The following is a 17,711-nucleotide window of genomic DNA, read 5'->3' on the forward strand; positions in this document are numbered from 1 at the left end:
TGCTCATTTGAGCGTGATAACATCTGATGTTTTCATTCACTTTTGTAATATAAAGGTTTTCATTTCAAAAGTGTTATATTTCGATCAAATTAATAACATCGTGGACGGTTAAACTTGTTATATTTGCATGCTTTAACTGTGAGTGTTTGGGGAGAGAGAGAGAGAGAGAGAGAGAGAGAGAGAGAGGAGAGAGAGAGAGAGAGAGAGAGAGAGAGAGATGAATACCTGCTGTTCATGCATAAAAGACGGAATTATACCAGTTATTTATAACTACTTTTTTTATTTTCCCTACCAAAGCCAGTCATTTATATGCCTACATTTCGAAGTTAACTAGGATTTTCCAACGTCATCATAATCTAATCTAGATAACCCTATTATCAGATAAAACTAAATAAGATGTGTATCTAATCTACCTAAATCAATTAAAACCAAGCGGTCCATTCCCTCTATTAGCTCATATATATATTCGTAGCCTATTCATTCTGAGCGGAATTGTAAATTATACTTTTTTTCACCTAGTTTGCTACCTACGTTCACCATTATACCCCAGACATGTTTATCTGCTCGTTAATAGCCTCCTCCTGGACCTCTCATTCATGCTCGCCTGTGTGGTATATTGAGGCAACAGCAAAATCAAGAACAAGAGCAACAATATCAAAGATCAGCAACCTTTATTTCATACAGTTTTGCACGGAAAAAACATCAAAGTGCAACAGACCATATTTCACTCGACGTTGCATGGAAGAACACCATCGCTCAAGTCTGATATTCAGCTGCCAAGGAACGACGTGAATCCAGACACACGAACATCACATTTCTGGATAAGCAACCTGAATGAGCACTAACAAATCAGGTGCCTTTTTATGCTAGAGTAATGACTCACTTCAGAAGATGCATTTGGCTTCCCTGAATGACTGTTACTTCGTATTAATGGCTTTTATGAATTATATGGGCGTGAATCGTTCATCCTGAAACCGTTTTAGTTCACATCCACATACACAAATACACGCTTCACATCCACATACACACAAACACGCAAATACCTTATTTTGTTTTTGTATAATTGCAGAGGCTTTCTTTTTCTGATCAAAAAATATTTAATATCTATGAGAAGATTTTATACAATTTTGATATTCTTTTGTAGATATAGCTATCGACATTACGCGTCCTACTTACACTGATATGCAAAGTAATGATTATGAAAAAAGCAAAACTCTCTCTCTCTCTCTCTCTCTCTCTCTCTCTCTCTCTCTCTCTCTCTCTCTCTCTCTCTCTCTCTCTCTCTCTCTCAATAATGCGCTCTGTATAAACTTCCGCCTCTCCCTTCAATCTCTAATAACAAACGCAATACTTTCATAAACACCTATCTTACAAAAAATTTACAATAACTTCATAAACAGTTAACCAATTTCAGGAAAACCGAGAATCCGTAAGGCTTCATTAACTAATTCACATTAATAGGGGAAACCGTATTCCACGGGCTAAAAAACACAAATTAGAAACTCAATACAGACGAGAGACACTGAAAGGGATGCTTTCAAAAATTCCAATTACTGTTTTGAGTCTGTTTTTCAGTCTGATTAATTATCTGACGTCATGGCTACTGACGTCACTGACGTCAAAATTCATCGTGATGAAAAATGGTTCACAATTCTTCGAATTAAAAAATACGCGTACATTTGAAGAGAGAAATGATTTGGACAGGTGAATATGAACACTTCATGAGGTAGTTACCTCGAGGTATAGGGTAACGAACCTGTCGACAAAATGCTCTTCGAATGTTTACATACATGTTAACAATCTTAGCTGTGTATCGTTGTTAAAGAAAGTAAGCAATGTATGTACGTCAAATGACATAGCGTGGTGCTAGACATGTAATTAATTTTAACCTTTCTTTTGTGACCACATTATGGAATATACCTTCCAAGTCACATGGCTGAATTGCTGGAACTTCAGAGTAAAATTTTTTCTTTTCGGACAGGCTGACGTGATTCTTATTTCACAGATAATATGGTTTATCTTATTTGTTGGTCTCTTTGTTAATGTTCTATTAACTTCGTGCTTGGAGCATTCTGTTCCGACAGGTAGGTTACGACTCAACTACTTCAAATGATATAACATTCTGCACCGGAGCGTCTCCTTGTCTGTCTGTCTGTCTGTCAGTCAAAGGCTCTCGACATCCATTCCATCTCTCGCGTTCTTTACAAAATTTCAATGAAATATAAATAAAATAGCTTTTCCTAAAGCCTTTTTTTGGGCTCAAAATTTTTCTCCTCCATTGGTCGTGAAACGCGATTCGCCTTTTGGGAATGTTATTCCACTGTTTGAGTCAAAATAGTTTTCACTCTAATTTTTTCTACTCTCTGTATTTTATTTTTCGTTAGCTGCAAACTGAAAATATAAACTGTCCCTTTGCGTTGAGTTTTACACGTTCGGAAATTGTATTAGGTTCATCCAATAGTGAGACTCGGTGCGAACGCTGTCAGATATTTGTTGTGACTTTTGTATAAATACACATACACACACATACATACATTTATACATACAGATATACATTTATATACATTCATCCACGAGCGTATGTGTATTCGTGTGTGTAAACAATTATTACTGGAAATTATACCAAGTTCATCGAATAGTTGTAATCTCTGCCGACACTCGGGTATTTCTGATGACTTGTATAAATTACACACACAGAGACACATATACATACATACAAACACACACATATACATATATATATAAATTTATATATGTGTGTGTGCGTATATATATATACATGTTATCCACAGTATGCGTACACAAGTTAACACGTATTATTATTATCATTCATGCTACGTACTGTCAACTTCTCGTAGAGGTCAATTCCCTTATTTCGCCAACCCTATTCTTGAAAGGGACTTGGAAACTTTCCCAGAATCTCCTGAAAACTCGAGCACGTCGCAGCTGTAAAGAGGTCGAACAATGAAGATAAAAGTGTTATTGGAGGCGCGGGATGGAAAATGCCCGGTCATAAAACTGCCGTTGTTAAAGAGAAATCTCAGCTAATGTTACGGCCTCAAACATTACTTCTGGGTGTATGAATGCTACATATCCTTTGTAATCGCTGCCTCTACAGATTCTGAAATGGAATGGAATATATAATTTAGGCCAAAGGCCAAGTGCTGGCAGGACATCATTCATTCGCTGAAGGGGGAAACTGAGTAAAAAAGGTTTTAAAAGTGTAACAGGAAGAAAACCTCGCAGTTGCACTATCAAACAATTGTTAGGAGAGGGTGGAAAGTGAGATGGAAGAGAATATGAAGGGAGATATAGTCAAAAGAAATGAAAGGGGTTGCCGCTAGGGGCCGAAGGGACGATGAAAAGAATCTTAAGTTATGCCTACAGTGCACCGCGTAAGGTGCACTATTGGCATTAACCCCCCTTGGGAAAGCATTAGGTGTAATGACCTTTCATACATTAACATCTGTTTAATTTCCTTCTGGGATTTTCCATTTACCTGACTGACTGTGTTTATCTAAATCCTAATTATATGACCTCAGAAGGTACTCGTTTGGTCCTATACAATTTTCCTTTGCGAACCTAATTTTCCTCCCAAGAAAATACGGAATGTACCAACCCTCAAACCTTCGACTGGCTTTTTTGTTCCCGGTTTGCTACAATTTAGGATACAGATTGTCTGAAATGTCCCATGATATTTTTAGCTGTATGTTTTAAAAATCTAGCTATTCACAAGAAAAAAATTACTGGAAAGACGGCTGAGAAGGAGAAAAAGTAAAATTAAAAGTTAAGTACAACAGATGGACAGAGACTAGCACAAAATCACTCTGATCTAATATGGTCAATATACTAATGGGTTCTTCAGTTACATCCAACTAATTTTTGTGTGATGAGCAAACTAAATGCTTCAGAAAATACATATGCAGCAGAGAATTCCATATTCTGAAATAAGAGAGAGAGAGAGAGAGAGAGAGAGAGAGAGAGAGAGAGAGAGAGAGTCTAACCTTACCCTTTAGAAAAGAGGATTTTATGCTGTTTGTGAGTCGTTTCAGTAGTGGTACAATTCCCCCATGCAATTAATGGTTGATTGTAAAATCATCATACAAACAAGTAAAAAATGAGCTGAAGTTTCTTCGGCGCAGTCGAGTTTTCTGTATGAGCCGCGGCCCATAAATCTTTCGGCCACGGTCCGGTGGTGGCCCGTCATACAGCGTTGCCAGACGCACAATTATGGCTAACTTTAATCTTAAATAAAATAAAAAATATTGAGGCTAGAGGGCTGCAATTTGGTATGTTTGATGATTGGAGGGTGGATGAGCAACATATCAATTTCCAGCTGCCAGAAAAAGTGCGGACAATATAAGCGTGGACAGGAAATAGTTTTCTTTTACAGAAAACTAAAATGACCGCTGTCTCAGAGAAAAATTAACTTCATTTTTTAGTTTTCTGTAAAAGAAAACTACTGGGATGGCTTTGTCTGTCCGTCCGCACTTTTTCTGGGCGCCCTCAGATCTTAAAAACTACTAAGGCTAGAGGGCTTCAAATTGATATGTTGATCATCCACCCTCCAATCATCAAACATACCAAATTGCAGCCCTCTAGCCTAAGTAGTTTTCATTTTATTTAATGTTAAAGTTAGCCTTGATAATGCGACTGGCAACGCTATTGGAAAGGCCACCACCGGGCCGTGGCTGAAAGTTTCATGGGCTGATGCTTACACAGCTTTATGCGCTGTAAAGAAAACTCGACTGTGCTGAAGAAACTTCGGCGCATTTTGTACTTGTTTATCAGTTGTGATCAGGAGGGATTTCACTCAATTATTTGCACGCCGAATGCAACGTGGCTGAAAACTGAATAGCTGTCTATTTTCCATACTTATACCTAAGAATCGCACGGGTGGATGATAAACTTCGATTGACAATGTTCAATTCTAGAGCAGAAATCAACTGAGCTTGAAAATTAAATGATTTTAGGAAAATCTGTTGTGCAGAATATTAATTCTTATGCATAAATAAAATGCTAAGTATAGCAAGCTTTACAATCATGTCTACACTGGAATTTTCAAAAGTATTCCAGAGATTCACAAAAGGTTAATCTGTCTGTCTGTCTGTCTGTCTGTCTGTCTGTCTGTCTGTCTGTCTGTCTGTCTGTCTGTCTGTCTGTCTGTCTGCCCGTCTGTCTGTCTGTCTGTCTGTCTGTCTCCAAACATCTACGTAGCCTATAAAATCCGCTCAATGTTTTTCCCCATCTCGATCATTATTATTATTATTATTATTATTATTATTATTATTATTATTATTATTGTCGTGACAATCAGATCGACCTCCCCGCCTAGCTAAATTGTTCTTACCTAACCATCCCCTCCCCACCCACCTTCACCGTCATGCAATGTATCTCTCTCTCGACACACCCGCACTTGGTCTCAGCCCCGTCCTTGAAATATGAGTTTCTTGATTACACGAGCGTCGAAAGACGCCATTTCATATAACAGAATGAAGTTTCGATCTCGAGCTCTAAAAAGCAATATACTTGCGTTGGGTCAGCAGCAATACTGCTTTCCTCAGTCCCTAGTATAATAATATTTACCTTCGCCAGTTCGGTATTGTCCGGTCGCGTCTTGGCAATTTATTGTGCCTTCTTTCAAGTTACGGATTTTTTTTTTTTTTTTTTTTTTTTGCATTCCGGGAGTGAGATCGTCGTCTCGTGTTTGATTTGTTGAGCCTCCAGAACATGAGTTATGTCGCAGAAGCCAAGTGAAAGCTAAATATTTTATTTTCTTTTCATTCGTAGAACTCAAAGGTCTGAGCGGTCGCGTGTCAGCGCCTAATTCTGACGTTCGGGTTCATTTTCTTTTGTTCTTTGTTTTGCCATGCTATTCCTCTATTAGCTTTTGGTCCTACTTTGGGTGCTATTACGATGCCGGGTAACTAAAAGGCAATCAATCAATCCCCTCCCATTTGACCATCTCAAGAATGAAATCTTCAGTTCGGGTCTCTTGCGCTTAAATTTTCAAAATCTGTTTTACTACGTTATTAACATCTTATTCCTGAGAAACTGGGTAGGACGGTACGCTTATTCCGTTACAATCGTGGCATCCCATACCCGTGCCTCAATAATCTGATATTCTCTAATCTGGGGTTGATTACAAAACGTACACTGGAGTATAAAATTTGTGCCAAAGGCCAAGCACTGGGACCTATGAGGTCATCAGCGCTGAAAGGGAAACTTTGAGTAAAGAAGGTTTGAAAGGGGTAACAGGAGAAAAACCTCGTCTTGCACTATGAAACCATTCCTAGGAGAGGGTGGAGAGTGAGATGAAAGAAAGAGAATACAAACGTGGGTACAGTAAAAGGAATGCAAGAGGTTGCAACCAGGGGCCGAAAGGATGCTGCAAATAACCTTAAGCAATGCCTACAATGAACCGCGTGAGGTGCACTGGTGGCACTACCCTCTACGGAGCAATAACCACCAGACTACTCGGCAGACCAAATAAAACTAAATGACGTCAAATACCAAGAGACTAGTAACATAAATGTTTTGAAAAAGTATTGTGCCATTGTGAGAGAAAAACGACCTTCTTGTGACGACCATTATTCTTCCGGAATGGCTGTCAGCTTACCTGGAGCCGGTTATGACCAAATTACACCACCGAAGTCGTTGTGTTGTTGATGGGGGTACTTGGTGTCTTCTTTCTCTTGGGCGACACGGGATTTCCTCCTGAAACAAATGCAGAAAATCATTTTTTAAGATACTTCTCCCTGTACAGAAAATTATTCTTTAACTTGACTTTTGCCGTTACAAAACCGTAATCTAATGTCCTTTTACCTGGATACAATTTTAATCAGTTAAGAAAACAGTAGATTGCATAATTATATAGTTACTCATAAAACAGAGAGTTAATTCTTTGTTGACTGTTAATAGCTGATTAAATCAGATTTAAAAATGGTGCAGCATTATTTCATTTACACTGAACACAGACCTTAAATAAATAGAGAGAGAGAGAGAGAGAGAGAGAGAGAGAGAGAGAGAGAGAGAGAGAGAGAGAGAGAGAGAGTTGACAACATCGACAACGGATAAACGGATTTCGATAATGTTTGGTGAAAACATAACATGACCGACCAACGTCCCTTTAACCAACAACCAAGCCACCCACACCGACCCTGCTTCTGCCACCATCTGATTAACTGTTGGTAGAGGAGACGAAGATTTGATGACAATCGTCATGGAAAACAATTTGATCATCATAAAGATTCCAAAATAACTGCTATTACTTTATTATTGGTATCTTATATTATCATCATTAATAATCTTCGTCTGATCTTAACTTTCAGTTATGGAAGATCAAGGTCCCTTTTTATTAACAAGACAGACAATAAAAGTGTTTCAGATATTGTTCTGTTATTCTGTCGAGATGAGTTTTACATATTTAATCATTGTTTTCACAAAGCTCTGGTAAATGTTTACTCTGCTTTCAATTACTTCTTTGAAACAGCTCTGGTTATACATCATATTTGAAAACCGCTCAGTTCAATAAATGCATATTAATTCTTATAAGTCGTTTTATTACGGGACCTAAAATCATTATTCAAAACAAATAAAATTTCAAAATATGCTTCTGAAAAATCGTTCTTATCAAAGGGACTAAATTCACATTGCAAAACAAAATGTCATTTTCTCTAGTGAAACATTTTTCCTTCCATCTGTAACCCATCGAGAACACCACACTTGGCAAATCTAAGTTTTCCAGTGGTTTCTGGGCCTTCATTCAGAAGCGTTTGCATACGACACAGGTATACCTACCGACATATTTCCCTGGAGAAATAAACATCGTAAGTCTTGGGAAATGTGGTCGAGGAAGTGAATGAGTTCGAGGAGGAAGGAGGAAGTCACCCTGAGGAAATTGTTTTGGGAGTTACAAGTAGAAGGATTATGGCGTTTTATGATAATGGAATTTTTGTCCTTAAAGCGAAGGCTTTCAAGAAATTCGTTTCCAGAGTAAAAACTGGCAAAGGATGACTTTGTCCTTATTTGGTAGGATTATGAGAATGAGACTGGAAAATAAAATTTAGGCCAAAGACCAAGCACTGGGACCTATGAGGTCACTCAATGCTGAAATGGAAATTGAGAGTAGAAAGGTTTTATAGGTATAACAGGAGGAAAACCTCGCAGCTGAACTATGAAACAGTCGTTAGGAGAGAGTGGAAAGTAAGATGGAAGGAAGAGAATATATGAACGGAGGTACAGTAAAAGGAAGGAAAAGGGCCGAAAGGGCGCTGCCAAGTACCCTGAGTAATGCCCGCAGTGCACGCGTGAGGGATTATGAGGACGAGACGATTTAAATCTTGACACAAATTTGTATTTGTATATATATTTCGTTTCCAAAATGTATAATTCTCCAGTTAACGTTCGTTTTCTTTGTTTTATCTATTTATCATGTCTCACCAAATAACCTCTGTCAATCAGTTAATGGTGTGTACCAAGGTAGTTTAATGTCCATTACAGAAAGAAGATTCTTTATAAGTGATCTCGGAAGCCATTAGATTTCATTCACAGCAGATACTATTCGACAGAGTTCCATACACAATAACTCATACGCAACCATATATGATAGTTTAATTTATTTATTTTTTACCCTTGAAATGCTGGCAGTCATGGAGACAAACTGAAGTAACAAAAGATCTCTTAAGCATTTTATCAATATGATGAAAACTCCTTAAGATATACAGAAACACAGAGGGATTTACCCGTTTACGGTTCTTGCATGCTCTTGGATAAGCAGCAATACCTGTACTGTAACCCTTACCAAATTACTAACGTCACAAATGGTTATTTATGAAACGTATTTTGAGCGAAAAGGAATTGGAGTAAAAAATTTAAGCTAAAGGCTAAGTGCTGGGACATACGAGGTCATTCAAAGCTGAAGGGGAAATTGAGAGCAATTGGTTTAAAGGTGCAACAGGAGGAAAACGCGCTGTTGCACTTTCAGAAATAAGATTTCAAATGAAACAAATAAGTTGTGGTCGCGTTTAATAAATCTGTAATTACTTCTCAATCCATCAATTTCCTTTGCTCATTTTTCGGAGTTTCACAAAGTGAGCCTGTACCCCACTCTCTCTCTCTCTCTCTCTCTCTCTCATGAGTGACTGCAGCTGTGCATCCTGATCAAAGTAAACATTTATCTTCCTCTTGATTTTATGTTTCATTCTCTCACAAAATGGCGTTTCTATTCTGTTTTTCTAACCGTCACCAACAAGACTCAAACTCTCTCACACACACACACACAAAATCACACACATATGCACACTCAAAACGTTTTTCGCACTCTTTTCACCTCCTCTCTGTTTCATTTTCTTTCAAATACTGAGTTATTTTGTATTTTGTGGTTATATATAAATATAACCTCTAACCCCTCGAGAACAACATTTCCCTTATTCTCGTTCAAGAAACTTGTTGGGACTAACTGGTTGGTACTGTTGGCACCTTCTCTCTCCTTGGAAGAATTCATTAAGGATATGAATTAAGTCAACTTAGGAATCTGTTGTTATTAATATACACTAACCTGAATTATATAAATAATAATGAGTGACCTGCAACTGGAACTATCATTTCTGGGTCTTTCATTTCTTTTGATATTTAATACCTTCGAATTACCTTGTTTCCTAAAAACTTACCTATCTCCGCCAAGCAGAGAGAGAGAGAGAGAGAGAGAGAGAGAGAATGGTCTATTCCCGTAATTCGCCAATTTATTCAGTTGGAAAGGGCCTCTGTTACGCAACAATCGTTTTTTTCTCACATTATCTCAGCATTGTGGCGATTTTTGTTCATATTGCTCTGACTGAACTCTAATATTTTCAGAGGCCCTGTACAGATTAATAAATAAAAAAAAATGCCCCCAGCCAGTAATACACACTAAACCATTATATTGGACTGGATTATAGAACTTAGGCCAAAGGCCAAGTGCTGGGACCCATGAGGTCTTCAGTGATGAAAACGAAATTGACAGTTATGAGGTTTTAGAGGTGTAACAGGAGGAAAACCTCGCAGTTGCATGCACTGTGAAACAATTGTTAAAGAGGGTGGGAAGTCAGATGAAAGAAAAAGAATATGAACGGAGGTACAGAAAAAGGACTGAAAGGTTTAAACCATCATACTAAATTAATCAAGAATACAATTACAGCCTGATACAGACAAAAGGGGAGGAGTATTTTAAGTACCGTGAAAAAGTGTATCTAAGATTACTAGATTGTGGTTTTGCATGACCCTTTATATAAGGAATGTTCATGTCGGCAATTAAATATATACGTGAAAGCCATCATGGTCAAATCAATTCATTCGAGTTTTGAGTTAGTGATCTTAAGCTAACCATAACTGTTGCAAGGTTTGCCGTTTACACAGAACAAGACCATTTTCTAGTTTTCATTTCGGTAATCGCTTCTTGAACTCAGCCACTCCTCCTTTCTGGAATTAATCAAACCTTAAATAGAACTTAACTATTTAGAAATTTAAAACAAGAATTTCACTATCCAATATATATAATTATTTCTAAGTCACTTCATATACCTGCATATCTCATTTCATGTGGTTGTCACTTGAATTCTTTAATGAATGCATTGGCAAATTATAACAGTTAACTAGTTTCCCCTGAATTAGATCTAATAGGAGTGCAGTTACTCAACATTAATAGATTTTTCTTTATTTCAGAACTTTATGGCTTAAGAGTTATGCAAGACATATATACCGCATTATGAAGAACTAGTCTCCAGAGACCAGCAGCTTTCTACAAGTTTGCCAATGTCAGTCAATTGCTAAGCGAATTGAGACTTCATATGATACAGTATCTAACAACTAAGCATCTGCCAGTTCTCATGCAATAATTTCTATGATTAAGAAAGTATAAAATACCATTCATGTTTCATATACAGTATACTTTCGTGGAAGGAATAAAGGGACTAACACTTGAAATCAGCAAACTAGGGTCTACCCAGTGTGGTCCATCTTCAGTACTGACAGAATGTTGAAACCTAATTCAGAATTAGTGATAAGTGATCACATTAACCAACATATACTGTTCCTGTCACATGTATTACTCTAAACGTCGAGACTAAATATTTAAACGTCGAGACTAAATATTTAGAAAAGGAAAGCAGAACACCTGATAGTATAAAGCGAAGCTTATTGGTAATTCCATGACCATCTTCTCACCTCAGTTTGTAACAATTGAGAGCTAATAGCAACAAAATTTCTTCAGCAGCATTAATAGTCTTTGCATAATCGTGAAGACACTAGTGCCAGTCAGAACAAACCTGTAATGTCAACAAAACTGTGACAGAAAGGTATCCATTGTTTTATGTACATCTTTACTGTTGATGCTGAATTTATGAAAAGTTAAAGAACTTAAATAAAACCGATTCAAAACTAGAAAATATATAAAATTGTAACTTAATGTACTACATCAGAGACAATCACTTTCTTTGGTCTAGTTTCAGGGGAGACCGAACAAAAACACTCACCCTTTTCCCTATGGCGTTTGACTCAAAATCTTATTGCTTCCTGGTTCATTGCTAAAACTGGCCGCAAAAAAATTATTTCCCTTGATTTTCGGAAACAAGAATGGATGTACATTTATCAAGTTTATTAAATATATGGTCATGGTGATAAATATGTCATCTTTAGCCACTGAATCTTTTTCTAATAGTGTGGCTCATACAAATCATGTCAGTGGTTACTGCTACATTCATACCTCAGCTGCCGAGTCAGGGATAATCCCATGTGCAGAAAACTTCCACAAAATAAGTCCTTTGGTTGACCTACAGTTGAGGCTTATCATCATGCGGTACAGGAGAAGTGGGACTTCTTGACTTGAAATTTGCTTAAAAATATATATATATATATATATATATATATATATATATATATATATAGAGAGAGAGAGAGAGAGAGAGAGAGAGAGAGAGAGAGAGAGAGAGAGAGAGAGAGAGAGAGAGAGAGATATATATATATATGTGTGTGAGAGGTGAGACCACAAAAGAAATTCATGTTACAAAACATAGTGTATTAAAAATATATATGTAGAAAGTTTATAGCTTTCGTCCAACTAAAATAGAATGTGCAAGTAATATACAACTCAGGAAACAAAGTAAAGCCGGAAACCATACGTACAAAGAAACATTGCAGAAAGAAAAACCTACTCGAGAAAGAAAGGCCCAACAACCTGATTAATAGTTTTACTTTCTGTACTGTAATGTTTGTTTGTACGTATGGTTTCCTGCTTCACTTTGTGTGCTGAAAAAAACAGCATAGGAAATGTTACCTATCTCATTAATTACCGACAATTCGTCCCATATCAATATTTGCCACTGAATAGCCAAGTGCATGCCCCATTAGACTTGGTTTTGATAGCTTGCAAAATGCAGGAATTTCTTTTGTATCACTGATAATCAGGCCTTTTTTTTACCAGTTGCCTATGGGGATCAATTTGCAACTGACTGGTTGCAGCGGTTTGAGTAGATGGCCATGCACATACACACACAACGCACATACATGACACATACACACACTCACAAACACATGCACATTCAAGCGTTCTCAAACATTTTCATAAGATAGATATTCAGGCACACAAACCATTTTTCAGGGGAGGCCAGAAGCAAATTAATCTGCCTTACGTTTATACAGTATATTCACGCCAAAATGTACCTGAAGTTTATCTATTCAATGCAAAATCTATCTGAAATTTTTCTATGCACTCAAAATCTACGTGACGTTTACCTATCTATATATATATATATATATATATATATATATATATATATATATATATATATATATATATATATATATATATATATATATATATAATATATATATATATATATATATGTATATATATATATATATATAGATATATATATATACATGCATGCATATACTCGTATATATATATATATATATATATATATATATATATATATATATATATATATATATAGATATATATATACATACATACATATACTATATATATATATATATATATATATATATATATATATATATATATATATATATATATATAATATATATATATATATAAAATGTAATGAAGGAAAAACTACCCAGGTTATTGAAACTGCCATTTTAAGAGTAGCAGTGGGTCACAGGGGAGACCTGCATTTAAGAAGACTGGGAATAATTTCCAGGTATAATTACAGATACTCTACATATAACCAACATTATTGCTGCTCCAGTGCGTTCAGAATTAAGACCATCAAAGACTTCATGGAAATCTAACCCCATTCATATCAAAGACTCATATCAAAGACTAATGGCATAACATCACGATTGCCTGAAAACCCATTGGGAACGCTTCAGATATCGAAAATAAAGACAAGAGAATATCGTTCTTATTATTAACTGCTGATAAGCAAATGCATTTCAATTACGATAAGACGATCGAAGAAGGGCTTGTAGTCCTTTGATCAGTCCGTCTTCAAACGCAAATCACTTAAGTGGCATTACTGTGTTGGTCTATGTAATCACGAAGTCACTGGTAGATTTCGCTGTCTGACGGACCAAACTCCGGAATGGATCTCTGTAGACTCGTAGAGGGTAGGTTTGTCAGTGTACCTCCCACGGTGCACTGTAGGCATTACTTAAGGCTCTTACCAGCGTCCCTTCGGTCCCTAGCTGCAACCCCTTTCATTTCTTTTACTCTTCCATCTTAACTCTTCCATCTTATCTCATCTTAAAATTATTTCACGATGACAACTGCGAGGTTTTCCTCCCGTTACATCTTCAAAACCCTTTTACTCTCATTTCCCATTCAGCGCTAAATGACCTCTTTGGCCTAAATCTTATATGCCATTCCATTCTGGAATGGATAATTACCAAAAGAGCATATAGCTGGTTTTATTGGGATTTAAAACAGATAAATGGCATTTCACTACTCAAAATAATAAGGGTTTACCCCCTGAAACAACAGAAGACACTGGCATTGCCAGTTTCGTACTACAACTGATGAATCTTGAATGAGACAACTACTTAGTGCAACGCTGCCGTGCGTTAGGAAAATATTTGGCTCTTTGGCACTGTTCCAGTTATGGAATGCCTGTATTAAAGACCTCGACTGAATCGCCCAAACTTTTTGATATTTCACCTTCCATTTGGTATATCCATTGTAATTTGACTAGTTCCTTTCGATATTTCCGTTTACACTGAATATTTTCATTTTCATTTGATATTTCCTTTTGATATTCCCATTGCCACTTGATATTTCCCTTTGATATTTCGATTTCCATTTGATATTTCCATTAGAATTTCCATTTTCTGTTTGATATTTCCATTGCCATTTGATATTTCCTTTTGATGTGTCTTTTTCCATTTGATATATCTTTTTAATATTTCTATCATATATTTTCCAACAGATATTAGGATTTCAGTTTGATATTTCCATTTGATATTTCCCGTTGATATTCCCATTTTCATTGATATTTCAATTTCAATCTGATTTTTTGCATTTGATTTTCCCATTCGCTATTGCAAAAAGAATTTTCATTGAAATTTCAAAGAACATTTGCTTTTAATTGCAGTTTGTTAATTCATAATAATAATTGGGAAATATTAAGCATACCTATAAAGGCTTGAAGTTATATAGTGGTGCAATTTGCACTTATAAATGAAGGCCAATATACATCCGTATGTAATGAACTGATTACATCAGATTACTTATACTCCAAGCGTCAGTGAAAATTGTAACAAACCTCAGCAGTCACGTGCCAGTGGCAACGTGTCATGACAAGAACCACCCCCAAAACCCCATTTGTAACTGATGCACATAATCAATTACATTACTCAGGGAATTGGTTTATAGTTGAGAACTTCAAAGGGAGGATCAAAGCCTCCCTCAGAAGAGAATGCGCTTCGCAGGATGACGTCACTGATATCTTACCTACCCGGTGGGGGCCACTAGGAAATCCTATCACGTAAACAAGGGAACGGGGTATAATTTCCCTTATAATTCTACCGAGACTCGAATGCATTTACGACTGGAAGCAAAGGAAGGAGCGTCTTTGATCATTCCGTCTTCAAAGGACTGTCTGAAAATTGGCATAATTAATCGCCAGGCTTATGTGTGATTATGTAATCAGTCAAGTCGTCATGGGTATGTTCCTTCCGTCGGGAGTGGTTGGGGGGGGGGGAGGTCTGCTCAGTAATGGGTGTTTTGTCAAACACCACTCGGTTATACTGAAGTGTTGTTACAGTGGGTTTATTCCGAAGTGGAGTGACAAATCTACCTGCTCTTCAAATTGTTTAAATGTGGATGTTCAATGGTCATATCTGATTCCAGGCAATCTGACTCAGTGTAATGGGAAGAAAAGGTTTTTAATAAAATGGATGATTTACGACAAATCATTATACTTCGTTGACTGACAAAGGTAGACTGTTTGCCACTTTGCTCGTCTCTGTCGCTTTGACAGAACTGCAGGGGAAAATAAAGCAAAATAAGAGAGATTATTCCGACATTCAATGATATATCAACGGATTCTTTTCCTGTGTGAATGAGACATTATTTATAATTTGATTAGTTCAACAGTTGAAACGAATTTGTTCTCTTCCCAAGCTAAAACTCTCTCTCTCTCTCTCTCTCTCTCTCTCTCTCTAAGGGTACGCTGGGTCAGTCCAGTGAAGGAAAAGCCATCAACGGCGTAAAGGAACCTGACTATACCCTTTGGTAATGCAATCCATTTCATTTATGACAAAGGGAAGTTGGGTGAAAAAAATGTGTGTGTGTGTATATATATATATATATATATATATATATATATATATATATATATATATATATATATATATATATATATGCTATACCGCCACAAGGATCACGTGTCCAAATGTGCTGCAAGAGACAGAAGGGAGTACCAAGCGCTTTCGTGTATTTAATATATACACTTCTTCAGGTACTGTACTAAATGCTGTACTGTACCCTGGATAGGGAAGCGCTTGGCAATTTTTGTCTTTTAACATACCCTTGTGGCTCTTGTAGTATACATATATGTGTATGTATGTATTACGTATGTATGTATATGTGTGCCTTTGTAAAAGTGTTGAGAAGCAAAGGCTGTCAAGTTCCACCAACTAAAAATTGAAAAACTTGAATGGAAAAAATATATAGTGAAGAAGGAAGAATCTCTAGATGTATCAGAGAGAAGAAAAGGGGGATAGTTAATCAAATAACAAAATCAGGAACCAGAAACCCTAATGACTATATTTTTTCATCATTTCCTAAAAGTGCTTAACTGTAAGTAAAACGGGTCATTGTAGGACGTTGTGTTCAGTGTCGAATTAAGTAGGCTGGGAAAGGAGGTACGATACTGGCTTAGGATGCTCGACTGTATTAAGTCAGGACATAGGCCTTCATTTGAATGTGCTTTTATCTTGTAATCAGATATGTGGAACACGATGTTACCATATTTATTTCGCATATGGAGGTGACTAACTATGCCATAAGGTGGGTTCAGAGAGAGAGAGAGAGAGAGAGAGAGAGAGAGAGAGAGAGAGAGAGAGAGAGAGAGAGAGAGAGAGAGAAATGGAAATTGTAATAAAAAATATGAATATGGGGACGAATGTGCGTCAGCCACAACTCTTATGAAAATTGCTTATGAAAATTGAGGTCACGACCGCAGGCTGAGACGTACGTTTTACGTTACGCTGTCTAGAAAAAAAAATATCTATTGCCTATTGTCCTTTTATTTCTATTTTTTTTTTTTCTTGACAAAAAACAATAGCGGGAAATTGCTGCCTTATAGGACCATTACTCAGTGAGCAAGACGAGAATCGGGGAAGTTGAAATTCGCGTGAGGTTGTTTGATAAGGAAAGAGAAATTGCTGAGTGAAGGACCGAGAAGAAAGATATATACGAGAGACACAGGGTACGAATAGATAAGACCTCTTACAAAGGAAGGATGAACAAAATTTTTTTTCTTTTTTGGCCTGATAAGAGATGAAGAGATAAATTGGGTGTTATCCCAAAAGAATGAGACAGGTAATTTGTATCAGTAGCTCAGAATTATAAGTCCAAAGAGATACTTTTTTTTTGATGTTCCTGGTTACTACATGATGAGAGAGAGAGATATTCCACTCACATTATCCAGCTTTGTATAAAACATGGATTGAGAGAGAGAGAGAGACTCCACTCTCATCATCCAGCCTAATATCAAGACTGGAGAGAGAGAGAGAGTATCCCCCGCCCTTCAAAGTCCATCACTGAAGAAGGCACCTGTCACTACAAAACGGCAGAACCATCAAAACTGATTTCCACCTTTCCAGTAATACTCCACAGAGACCAAACTTGGATTCGCCTAATTTAATTAATAACCTCTTTATTCATAAATCGATGAATTAATGAAATGGTAAGAGAAGAAAGACTTAAAGCGCAAGTGGAAAAAATAATTACCTCTACCTCTGAAGATTTCAATCCCCAGTAATTCGGAAAGTTTTAAACGATTCTGATTGAATGAGCACCTGGAATTCTTGCTTCTTTGTCTGCGTGCTGAGTTTGGCAAAAAAAAAAAAAAAAAAAAAAATATCTGGGGTCACAAACTGATTTACAACACTGAACATCTGCGGTGATAGTTTGATATACAATATAGTATATCTGCGGTCATAAACTGATATTACAATCTCGAATATTCGCGGTCATAAATTGATATAAA

At 36.7% G+C, this 17,711-nt stretch overlaps 1 long non-coding RNA gene across 1 annotated transcript in view; it reads right to left on the reverse strand.

Annotated features, from left to right (window-relative positions):
- Positions 1 to 17,711, reverse strand: part of LOC136835214 (uncharacterized) — a 172,987-nt gene that overhangs the window by 111,320 nt on the left and 43,956 nt on the right. Inside the window, exon 2 of the long non-coding RNA XR_010852054.1 lies at positions 6,620 to 6,717. This is a non-coding gene — a long non-coding RNA (uncharacterized lncRNA). The remainder of the gene's footprint in view (positions 1 to 6,619; positions 6,718 to 17,711) is intronic.

This window comes from Macrobrachium rosenbergii, chromosome 55 (genome assembly GCF_040412425.1).
Source record: "Macrobrachium rosenbergii isolate ZJJX-2024 chromosome 55, ASM4041242v1, whole genome shotgun sequence".
NCBI lineage: Eukaryota > Metazoa > Arthropoda > Malacostraca > Decapoda > Palaemonidae > Macrobrachium > Macrobrachium rosenbergii.